This window comes from Camelus ferus, chromosome 14 (genome assembly GCF_009834535.1).
Source record: "Camelus ferus isolate YT-003-E chromosome 14, BCGSAC_Cfer_1.0, whole genome shotgun sequence".
Lineage (NCBI taxonomy): Eukaryota > Metazoa > Chordata > Mammalia > Artiodactyla > Camelidae > Camelus > Camelus ferus.
In genome coordinates this window covers 47659921-47672448 of record NC_045709.1, presented here as the reverse complement: position 1 = coordinate 47672448, position 12528 = coordinate 47659921, and the positions used below count along the sequence as shown (strand labels likewise).

The following is a 12528-nucleotide window of genomic DNA, read 5'->3' as shown; positions in this document are numbered from 1 at the left end:
ACAATGACTCAGAATAATAATATTAGAGTCTTAAACTATATCACAAATCCTATTCTCCAGCATTCTGGACAAAACTTATATCAAACACAGAGCAAGTACTCTCTATTGTCAGCGTGGCGTGGCCTTCTGGGGGCAGAATTCCTGTCTTCCTGGCCTTAGTCTGGGAGCTGCTGGCATTATCACTTTGCTCAGTGGGTTTGAGATGGGAACTAGCTAGTTTCTGACTATAAGGAGCTAACGATCTAAATGGGAGAGAAGACTGACGAATAGTCATGAAAATTCTGGAAAGCCGTGCAAGGGCCTCTACTAGGTCAGTTTTCAGCCGGGTAATTTGATGCTTGATGGTTTGTTGGCTCTGCAGAGTTAAGGAGGCTCCGGAAGGAGGCAGCCTCTGAGCGGAGCAGTGGGCTACTCGTTTGATCTCTGTGTGCCTCAGTGAACAGGTCCATCGTTCTCCCATTTCGGCAGTACAAACTCTAAGTGGCTTATTAAGAAGCTAAAATTCTCTGAATATATACCAAGAGTGTGGGTGAAAAAGACCTTTATGTCTCTAGTACTGTAACTTTACAATGGAATTCAGATAAGACAGTTCTAGACAGAGGCTGAAATATTTGAATTTCCCAGAGGAATCCTCAAGTGTATTCAAGACATCATAGGAGCGTTTCAACCTCACGCAAGGCCAGGGTTTGTGGCAACAGACAAATGATTGTCTTCACATTATTTGGCATCCTTATCTCACGAATTTCATACAGTTGTTAAAAGAAGTTGTTTTTATGCCCTAGCTTCTCAACCACTTTTCAAGTTATTAGTGGGTTATGATACTTCAGAAATCTAAGATCATACCAAATGTCCTGGGCCCATGGTACCTAAGGGGCAAAGGTCACTAGCTTTATGGCTCAGCAGGGACTGGGAGGAATTTAGCATGCTTTCAGTAAGACCGTAGAGATTTAACCAGCAATCTCTCGTATATTTTGATAACCACGTTCTATCAATTTATATAGAGTACTTTGTTTCAGAATTATCCAGAGATAACTGACTCTGCTCTACTTTTCTCTCTATGAATGCCTCCCAAAGGACAAATGGATTAATTCAATTTTATTTTGTTCTGAATTACATGTTCACTGTAAGAAAAAAAAAAATCAAACCGTTTTGAAAACTATAAAAAAGTGGAAACCTCATTAGTGGATAATATTTGGTGAATATTTCTTTTAAAAATCCTTCATTGCTAGTCAATAGATTTCTGGTTTTTGTGGGTTTGGGGGATAGTTGTTTTGCCAGAATAAATAATGCTGTGATAAGCATTCTTGCTCGTATCTTCACACATTTGTCTTATTTTCACACATTTGTCTTACCTTGTTAGAGTACATTTTTAGAAGCAGTTTTTTGAGTCAAGTTTATGCATATTAAATTTTTTGATTATATTGCTAATAAGCTCCCTAAAGAATTACTCCAGTTTACATTTCTAATCCTAGTTTGTAAAAGAGACTGTTTCTCTGTAAGTCTTACCAATAGTAACTTTTGTCAACATTTTTAATCTGTGCTTATCTGATAGGTGAATCATGATATCTCAGTGTTTCATTTTGTCTTTCTTTGTTTACTTCTGAAGTTAAGTATATTTTTTAATATTTCCTGGACACTTGCATTTTCCCCCTGTGATTCAATTTCATACCCTTGGTCCATGGTTTAAATGGGGTGCTCATCCTTTGTCTGTTTGGGCTCTCATTTTACATTGCAAACATTTCCCGTTTTCCATTTATCTTTCCGACTTCCTTTTGGTCTTATTTTGTTTTTTGTTTTTGCCATTGAAATAATACATTTCAATTTGTATGTGAACTCATACCTATCAATCTTTTTATTTATGATTTCTGTCTGTGTTCAATTGCTTAAAACAACTTTTTGGGATCCAAATTTTAAACTTTGATCCTTGTAGTAAATTCATAATTTAACATGAAGACCAAAATCATTGGGAATAATTTGGTATAAATAGTAAAGCACTATTGCTTGTTGGCATACTCATTAGGCCAAATGTGAAGGATGGATACGTTTGGATGGTGAGAGGTAATAAAGGGAGACGATACTGTATAAAATTTTGACTCAGAGCATGAAAATTCTGGCCCCAAATTAAGCTGGAGCTGCCAGATTTAACAAATAAAAATACAGGACACTCAGTCACATTTGCATTTCAGATAAACGACAAATAGTTTTTTCTATGTCCCACGTTGTGTTTTAGCTGGTGACCCCAAATTAAACAACGAAAGTAAATAACAACACAATAATATTTGAAATAAAAGCTAGATAGTCATTTCAAAATGTGCTGCTGCCTTACTTACTGAGATATTTAGGTTATTCAGAGTATTTTTTTAGAAAAAACTCTTATCACCTCCAAAAGATGATTCTCCACGTTCTCAGTGTGTCTCCAGCACATTTGATGTGCACTTACACACCGTCAAGTAGAAGTGTGAATTGAGCTTTATCGAAGACCTAACATATGGATAGCCACATTGGAAAGTTATATATTTTTTCCAAATAGCAAGCATTCTTGTTTTATTTTCTAGATAAGTGGTTCTTAACCCTGGCCACACATTAGCATTACTTGGGAGATTTAAAAAAAATCAGATGGCAAGATCCTTCACACAGAGTCAGCTTCAGGCTGATCTAAGAAGGGGCTTTACGCAATTCCTCAGTCTCCCACGGGGTTAGTTTCCTCACCCATAAAAGGATGATGAAAGTGTTTCCTGTGCCCGAGCATCACCGTGAGGGTTAAGTGAGTGCTACATGTGGAGTATTAGAAGTCTGATTTGTAATAACTCTTCAATAAATGGAAGTCATTATGCTATTATAGCGAAACCAAAATAGAGACTCATAGCTCACGGAGAGCAAGAATAGAAAACGGAGTAGACACCAAACAAAGCATGAACAGATGAAAATGCTAGAACAGGCCCGCACTTGCGGACAAGAGCTAATCATTTGGGATATCTCTTCTCATCTCCGCATTCAGTGGCATTAGGTTTGAAAATCAGCCATGGTGAGTTTATCTACAGCACAGAAATCACCATATGCTGAAATCAAGGTTTTATTTGTTTTGTTTTTTGCATCCTAGAGATCCAGTTATTCATAAAATCACCACCTGAGAGGATCGAAGAATCTGACAGGAAGGGCTGGGGTGAAAAACATGGTGCACTTGCTGCATGGTTTGGCCTGGGCTTGGACCTGGCCAGGACTCCGACCTGTCATTCATGGACCCGGGGCCTGGGCTTCGAGTCCCACGAGGTGGTGGGTGGAGAAGCAAGGAGGAGCACCTGGTTTTAAATCTAGAGTCACCAGAGTGTGATTGAACTCTCAATCAATTATTAGTTCTTGGGGCCAATTATTTAATCCTGCTCTCAAAACCGTAAGGATTTGAACTCATAGAGACAGAGAGCAGAATGGTGATTGCTAGAGGCTGGGGAAGGGGAGATGGGGAGATGGGGAGAGGTTGGTCAAAGGTACAAACTTTCAGTGATACAGTGCGTAAGGATTCTGAGGCTTTAATGTACAGCATGATGGCTATAGTTAGTAACACTGTATTGTGTACTCGAAATTTGCTGAGAGTAGATCTGAAGCATTCTCACCAAAAAAAAAAAAAAAGAAGAAAAAGGTGATATAGGAGGTGATAGATGTGTTAACTAACTTGATTGTGGGAATCATGTCATGATACATATGTGTATCAAATTATTACGTTGTAGGCTTGAAATATATTACAATTTTATTTTGCCAACTTGTAGGCTTATAGCAGGGGGCATAGGAATCCATAAAATAAACATGGTTACCTAACCTTATTTAAATTCATGTACATTCTTAAAACACAAGCCCAAGACAATGATGCTGATGATGAAATCCCCCCAGGTCTACTTTCGGTTAGTTTTGGAATGCTCCGGGAGTGTGTTCTCATCTTTTGCCTTTGTTAGGGACTCAGGTGGAAACAGATGAAAAGTCTTCCTGGAGTGTCTCCAGCTTCCACACTGGTCAGAACAGTATGGTTGTCAGAATGAAATGAGATCACGGATTTCAACTGCATAGTGATTGTAGTCAGTGTCTCAGTTTTCAAGAATGTTTGTTGGGTCAGTTTATGACTTAGGAACTTAGAGCTAAGTAAGCATCCTGCCCAGAGTCTGAACTTTGACCTTGTACCTCAGTAGCCATAAGTGCTCCCTAAGACCACTAGTCCTAACAGACTCACTGGAGACAGCGCTAGAGTTCTACTGCCAGGCAACTTATTGTTGTTGATTGCTACATAAATCAGCATTTGTCATTGTTCTCTTTAACCTTTATTTGACTTGCTTTAACAAAAAAGACATGAGAAACATTTTCTAATAATGATTGAAACATTAGTCACTTATATTACATTGGTTTTGAAAAAAGCAGCTGGCATCATTCTGCTAATTTGCCTTAGATTAAAAATGTGCAACATTGTTATTTTGGATTATTTTCTGTGAATCTATGTATAAAATTGTGCATTAAAAATTCAACATCATACTTTAAATTTCTTAATCACAAAAAAAGCCAAACCACAATTGTAATATTTTAGCAAGAAAAAGAAAAACTCATAGTATTTAGCTATACAGTTATATTAAACCAGGAATTGACATTTGTACAATTTCTCCTCCTTGGAAGCAGCAGGTATATAAAATTATTGTATATTGTGTTTATGCTTCATGCCCTTAAAAATTGACCAGAGACCCACAAAGTAAGTAAGCTCTTTGGAACCCAGACTGCATTGCCAAACTGAGCACCCCTGCAAAACAAACTCTCTTTGTTTGAACGTATGAAAGGTACCAAAAGAGAGTGAAAACCAGTTTTACTTTTTTTTTTTTTTAACTTTTTTTTTTTGTTTTGGTAGGAGAACCAGCAGTGGAAGAAAAGATCACTTCCTCTGCAGACACTTTATGGGTTTCGGATTCTGTAAACTCTGCCATTGTAACCTGACCCCAAAGCTAATGAAATCCTATTAGACTTTCCCTGCCCTCCTTCCTGCTTCCATCTTTTTGATTGTCTCACCTTGGAAAACCTTGATTTGTATTTGTATACGTGTGTGACCCTCCTGCCATTGTTTGCCTTTTTACCCAGGCACTTTTCACCTACACCCTCTCCTTGCCTCATTTGGCAGTCGGTTTGGCTTCTTCCTGCCTTGAATACCACATTCCCGAGTTATTCAAGCTCAGTCATTAGCACCCTGTCCCCCGACTAAAATTATGAATGAAAAGCCTTGTTGTTCTTTACAAATAACGCAGGCTCCCTCAGTCAGTCAAATTCGAATGGAAGTGACTGCTGGACAAAGGGGTTGGATGATGGACAGTCCTCACAGCGAGTCATCAATGCCCACAGGAAGTTTTCTGAGCCACAATATAGGTAGAGAGTGTTGGGCGTTCGGGGAGGACAAGCCTAGGGGAGGGGGGCTGCGGGGGGTGCTCTTTGTGTCCTTTTGGATCTTAGGGGAAAACAGCCGCGAAGACCAGAGATAACAATGTACAGAGTCAGTTTTGCCCTCGCGAGATCTTTAAAAATCCTTCCATGGAGACATCTACCTTGCAGTCATTCTGGTTGGAAATGACACACGCAGACAAAAGTGAAGGCACCGGACCATTTACTGGGCTGTGAATGCGGAACGGTGCAAGAGTGGGTTACAGACTGGGAGCTGCACGACTCCCTGCTGAGAAGTGGCATTGTCCTGGGCCCCTTTTTCACAACAGGGGAAAAGGTAATTGACAGCCCGATTGTTTGGCTGGGACCCCTGCTGTTTTAAAATCCTGGAAGGCCCCAGTCACACGTTGTCAATAATAGCCGTCGGAGGTGCGGAGTGAAGGACTGTTCAGGAAACAGTTTGAGCCCTTCAAGTGGACAGGCCTCAGTGACTTTTCTTGCACTCTGGCTGCCACAAGCAGCTCATTCAAAAATAACCTTCAAGTAATAAATCAAACTTGTTTCCTGAACTATACAAGGAACAGCTGGTTATTTTTCCTCACTTTTTTTTTCCAAAGACGAAAAGAAAAAAAAAAAAGAGGAGATTTTTTACTACAGGAAATCAAGCATGTCAAAATTTGGCAAAGCAATTTGGATGATTTAACAGCTGAACACTTCTCTTTTTAATGTTACGCTTTCATCGGTCTTTTTTATTTCGCCTTTTCATTTTTGCATTCAGTTTGCTGCAGTGAGTGTCCCTTATCTGTGCTCTCATCACTTTTGAAAGCAAAATGAGTTCAGTGTCTTGTCCTTAGAATATTGTTGGTGTCATTTCTAACGTATTGGTCAAGACACTCAACTTCTTCTATGGCTAAAATTTGTTTTCTTCCACAGAGAAAGTTTGGATTTAGACCTATAGCCCATGTATCTGTGTCTCCTGAGATCTGTATATTTTGGACTTCTGATGACAAGGCAGTTTTTCTTCAGTCTGCTGGTTTAGGAACCCCAAGCTAGTGCATATGTCACAACTGAAGTAGTCTGGTATTTTAAGAAAGTACATTTTGGGCTTTTTTCGGTCTTTTTGTGTCTCTCTTTGTGCCTGACTTTGTGTTTTCTTTGTGTGTCTTTCCGTCCTTGAATATATTTGCCCTTCAGATTTTGGAAAAATCTGCCAATCTCTGATTGACCTTACCAATAATTAGAAATATAACCGTAAATAAGGAACATAAAACAATTCCCTTCTGTGATGATTACTGTGTATCTTTGTTTTATAGATGCCTGCTACTGCAAACAGAAATCCATTCTAAATGAAAAACTTTTAAGATCCATCCGAGTTTGTATCTTAGAGATTAGCTTTTCACAACTTGTGGACATTTAGAATTTAAAAAAAATATATTTGAAGATCTGTCAGATTTTAATGCACTAGGTCTATTTCAATCAATTTCAATGTAATTAAACAGCCAGTGTTAAGTAGATATTAACATTATGCAAAACACTTATTTTACAGGATATTTTGACCACTGCATTTAATAAATGAAAAACAAAAGACATTGATTATAATTTAGTATTCTATGAGAAATTATAAATTACACTTTGGGGTTTTGTCCTATATGTGTAATACATTTATTTTTCTCCTTTATTTGGTTGAAGGGATTATTCATTTGTAATAAAACATTTGTAATGAAAGGTATGTTTACAGGAAGATAATAATGAAATTCAATTATAGTAGAACTAGGTCACTATAGGCTTCTTTTCTATTTCTCTCCTTTTCTTTTTCTATTTCTTTTTCTTTGTATTTGTAGTGAGTGACAATGCCATCATAGCACAAATAACCCATCTTTGTGCTACACGATTACACTTACACCCTTTGTATATATACAAATGTCTTGGCTGATATAAGCGTGCATTCAGCAGTGGGAGTGGTTTCCATATAAATGTTTCTTCCATATATGGCTGATGTTCATACTGAACCTGTTTTGATGCAACATTTCTTTACTTTCAGCCTTTAAGCTTCAAGAACCTGTGATACGTGACTGGATGGAATTCCTGGAGAACTGTATTAACATGTTTCGCAGAGTTGAATTCTGAGGTTAGTACCCTGTCAGGAAACAGTGTTCCTTGAGAATTTGCACAGTAATTATATGTATGGTTCATAAATGATTGCATAATATCATTCATAAGTGAATTATAACATAAATCTTATATTTAAAATAAGGTAAAGTACCCAGTTCTGCCGACGACTCGTTCCTTATTCAGTCTCAGCCTTTTGTTTTGCTCAGAGTCGCTCAGGAATTGATGAGTTAAGTGGACTTGGAACCTTCTGGTGTCCTCCTGCAGCCTTGAAACCCCTCCCCTTGGACCTGTGGACTCTGGCCACGGTAGGGGCGAGGTAGCGAGTGTAGACTGCGAGTGCTCTGTGTGGACTTGCTTTCTGGCCTCCTGCTCGGCTGCCAGTCTCACAGCTTGCCCCGAGAATGGACTTCCTGTCCTGTCATTTACACTCAGTATCACACTAAGCACTCTTTGTCACTCAGGCTTTGAGACAGAAGGGGGCGAGATAACAAATCTAGACTGCTTGTGTTGACTTTGTGGATAAAGTAAAGGGCTGGAGTCAAGAACCCTGGGTCTTATCCTCACTTTGCAACTGCCTTTCCTGTGACATTGAGCCAGGCTTTTGACCTCTCCCTTCCTCAGTTTTCCTCATCTATCAAATGAGGATCAGTATGTGGTGTTCTCTTATTTTTATCAGGAGGGTGTGGTTATTGAAAGATTTGCTGAATGCTTAAAGCCCTTAGCAAAAGGAAAAAAGGAATCAGATAAAATGACTTTTTCCTGCTTTTTTAGGGGGAGATAGAAAAGAAACCACAGCTGGTTAATTACTCCCTACTCCCAGAAATAATTCATCCTATTATCCTGCAGGGAATTTTCCCTCCTACCCTGGTCAGTTTTTTCCTCAACCTTTTCTTTTGCTCTTTTCCTCTCTCTCTCTCTTTTCTGTCTGTCTCCTTCTCCCTTTCTCTCTAAGCCTGCAATGTTTCTTTTGTAGCAACGAGCTGTGACATCAGGGTGGGTGAAATTAGCAAAGAGGGGCACCTCTAAAAGGCTTTGTCCAGAGTGGGTAAGCAGAGGCACTGAGGAAACAGGAAGGGCATTCTGAGTGACTGGATAGGGAGTGACAGTAAGGCTATGAGAACTTCTGCAAATTTATTGGGCTCAGAAAGGCAAACCTTCAGAGACAGCTACCAGCTGTCAAGATGGGTCTCTTGGGCCCTGCAACCATTTATTTAGAGGCTCTCTTTGTGAAGTGATGGGGTTGGCAAAGAGTTGGAACCTATAGTGAAATTCAGGGGTTCTCTCACTGGGGTAGGATGGAGGACTTCTGGCCACAGCTATGGCTATATCCTTTTCCCTTTTCTCTTAAATTATGCAACTGAATAGTGTGTAGCTTTGAGTGGAAAGGGACTTCACCCCCTAGTTCAATTAGAATATGTGAAATATCAGGAATTTAAAAGAGTGCACTTTTATACATTTCATTTTTAAAAAGCCTTTAGTGGTGGAGTATTATTGCCATTGTTTTCATTTTGTCTTGTGAAGAAATTGGTATTATGTAGTACAAACCAGGTCTTAATTCATCTAGTATTCCTCATGGCACTTTAAGAAGGGCGTTGTATGTTCCAGCTTGCTTATTTTATTTTCCAGATTTATACACTCATTCATAGGTGTTTAGATTCTTTCATCCAAAAGGCAGCAATATCATTTGGTGTTGTATGCTTTTTTTCCCTTTAATTTTAAAAATTTTTTATTGAAGTATAGTCTGTTTACAATGTTGTGTCAATTTCTGGTGGACAGCACAATACTTCAGTCATATAGGAACATGCATATATTCATTTTCATATTCTTTGTCACCATAAGTTACTATAGGATATTGAATATAGTTCCCAGGGCTATAGAGTATAAACTTATTGTTTCGTGCTGTATGCTTTTGATCTTCTGTACATACATGGTTTTAATATGGTCCAACATTGTGTCTATTTGATTTTTCTTATTGAATCCACTGTACATTTATGGCTGTTTCATGCTATTTTGCTACCTTAGATAGGCTTTTTTAGTATGACTCCATAAAAAAAGCAAGTAAAAAGCTATTACATGGGGGAATATATATATTATACATATGATATATATAAATATATAATATGCTAAAAATGGAATACATAAATGTATACATTTTACTTGTTTTAATAAGGAGGATATAAAAAGATACATACACGTCTGTTTATAATACACAGGATCTGAAGGAGAGGCGGGAGATTACTAACTTTTTAAACTTTCTTTCTGATTTGTTTCACTTTGTACAACAAATATGTATTATTTTATTAATTAAAATACTAATAAAGAAAAAGTTTCAATACTGATTTAAACACTTAAAGAGAAAACTTAGCAGTCATCAATAATATTTGTATTTTACAATTTTTTTTAATTAAGTTATAGTCAGCTTACAATGTTGAGTCAATTTCTGGTGTACAGCACAATTCTTCAGTCATACATAAATATACACATATTCATTTTCATATTCTTTTTCACTGTGAGCGACTATAAGATATTGAATGTATTTCCCTGTGCTATACAGTATAAACTTGTTTATCTGTTTTATATATACCTGTCAGTATCTGCAAATCTCGAACTCCCAGTTTATCCCTTCCCACCCTCCTGTATTTTACAAGGTTTTTGCCAATCTTGATAAAATGTCTAAAGATCCGTAAACACTGTCCCTTTTGTTTTTAGAGCACGCATACTAAAAAGCAATGGTTGGTGCTCCCTCTGCTGGGCTCCCTGCAAGAATTAGCTGGCCAGTTTGGGAGGATGAAAAAGACAGCCAGGAAAATTACAAAAGATCCTTTGATCTTTAAACACCTTTTTCACGTACAGGTTTTATCCTCGATTGGCAGCAATTGTCAGTGCAGTTCGTGAAAATGTGTTATTTTTTAACATTTAGTAGTGATACTAAAATTGGGCTAGATAATTATAATCTTTTTTAAAAATGAATTTCTCCTTTTTCATATCATAAAGTAGGATATAAAACACAACTACTCTTAATTTATTGGGAATTTTTGAGTGAGGATTAATACAAAACTCACTCTCAGTAATGGGATCTTGTAGTCAGTTGGCTATTTGAGTATCTTCACACTAGTCAGCAAACCTGATGGAGGAGTGACTGTCACTGGACAATTACATTTTCAAAATTAAATGTCTTGTTATTATTACTGAAATCTATACATACCTATATAAAAGATATTTGAGAATTTCTTAGTTTTGTTAATATTGATACGCAAACTACAGGTAAAGATTCTTAGAATTCATTGAATTCATCAGCTTTTTTTTTTCCCCCTGGGAATCCTGACTTTCTTGGATCAGAGTATGTTGAGCCATATATACTATTCCTTTATCAAATACTTGTATTAATTCATTCCTAAATCTTTATCATACTCTGTATTATATGTAATACGGTATTCTGTGTCTGTGTCTTAATGGTGTTTAATGTGATGATTCTGCTTGTACATATTCAATTCCTTCTACTAGTTTTTGCCTTTAGGTAAAAGTCAGTTATAGTATTATCTGACAGAATATATGGCACTATTTTTCTTAGGGATATATATATATATATGCATTTAATAGGAAGCTCTAGAGAATCAATAAGCTTTCAGAGAAAGCATTTTCAATGGTAGGTTTCAGGGAGAGGGCTTTTGGAGTAAGATGAAGTAAGACCTGGAGAAGGGTCACCTCTGGAAAATGGACAGGCCCATGGGAATGGAGTGGAGAATGAAGAGGGCTGCAGGCAACAGGCGGGAAAGAACAGGGGAGGTGCTGTTCAGCACGGGAGAACCAGAGCTGTATCTCCTGGGTAAAGAACTACTCTCCTCTCAAAAAGTCATCTTTGTGAGGGGTGCTCAGGGAAGCCAGACCTCATAAATCAACCTTAATCATCATTGATGAGCCAGATACCATAGTTAGACCCTCCTAACACTCTGGAAAACACCAGGTAGGCACTGAGGCAAGTGACAACATTAGGGACAGGCAGTTTCAAGTAGCAGAGATCCAGCCACAGCTCCTGGAGTTTGGGCATGGGATTTCTCGGCTCTGGAAAGACTGGGGAGAGTGATGAGTGTTGGGCATATGGGTATATTGAAGGTGTGCACATTCTAGGATTCCAGTGCTGGAGAACCTGTGTACCAGGCAATGCATCAGAGCAAAGACAAGATTCAGTTGCTGCAGCTGGGATCTGAGGACAGGAGGATTTCTGCCAGGATCCCTGTCCTGGATCGTGAAATCCGAGAAGTTAGGGTCAAGGCTGATTTGATACTGAACCCAATGTGCTAACAATTTCCTTCATCCTGAATCTGTAGAAGGTTTGCCCACAAGTGCATGTTCACTTAAAACCTACAAGCCACACAGATAACAGCCCAGAGTGGGAATTTTAGGAGATGTTATTGGATGGGAGGTCATGCCCCTTGCATCTCAAATCATGATATATGGGCTAATGCCCACTTAGCCGACTTATAAAGTCACTCTGCATTAGATGTTAGGGATTAAAAAGACCAGAACACCCCTTCTTTAAACAACTTGAATATTCACCATCAGTCCCACATAATTGTTCTCTAATTTTTTATGTATTTGTTTTTAGTTCTGTCCCTTTAGATGACATATTTTAAGTTTCTTAAGTGCAGGATTGTTTTTTCAGATCTTTTGCATTTTCCTAAAAGTTTAACTTAATTTTCTACCCAGATTATTCTAAGTGACAGAGATGTTAGGGTTTTATTTGTTTTTTCCCAATGATGCTCCAAAGAGCTGTAGCAAATCCACTGAGTTTCTACATGAGGGTGGGAGAGGGAAAGGAGCTTTGATTCTACATATTTGGCTTTCGCATAGTATTTCCCTTGAAGAAAAAATTGCCCTAAAAACGTTCAGAAAACTGAGTGTGCTTTGCTAATGATAATCAAATTGATACCTGTGGGAGCAGCCGAATGTAGGGAACTTTTCGTTGAGGATCTACATTTCTAAAATGGGTTCTTTATGAATTGATTTCTTTATGAA

General features: G+C 38.0%; 1 long non-coding RNA gene across 2 annotated transcripts in view; it reads left to right on the top strand.

The window, feature by feature from the left end:
• LOC106729277 overlaps positions 1 to 12528 on the top strand; it is a 96182-nt gene that overhangs the window by 5358 nt on the left and 78296 nt on the right. For both annotated transcript variants that reach the window (XR_004325925.1, XR_001365659.2), the window contains exon 2: positions 7442 to 7528. This is a non-coding gene — a long non-coding RNA (uncharacterized LOC106729277). The remainder of the gene's footprint in view (positions 1 to 7441; positions 7529 to 12528) is intronic.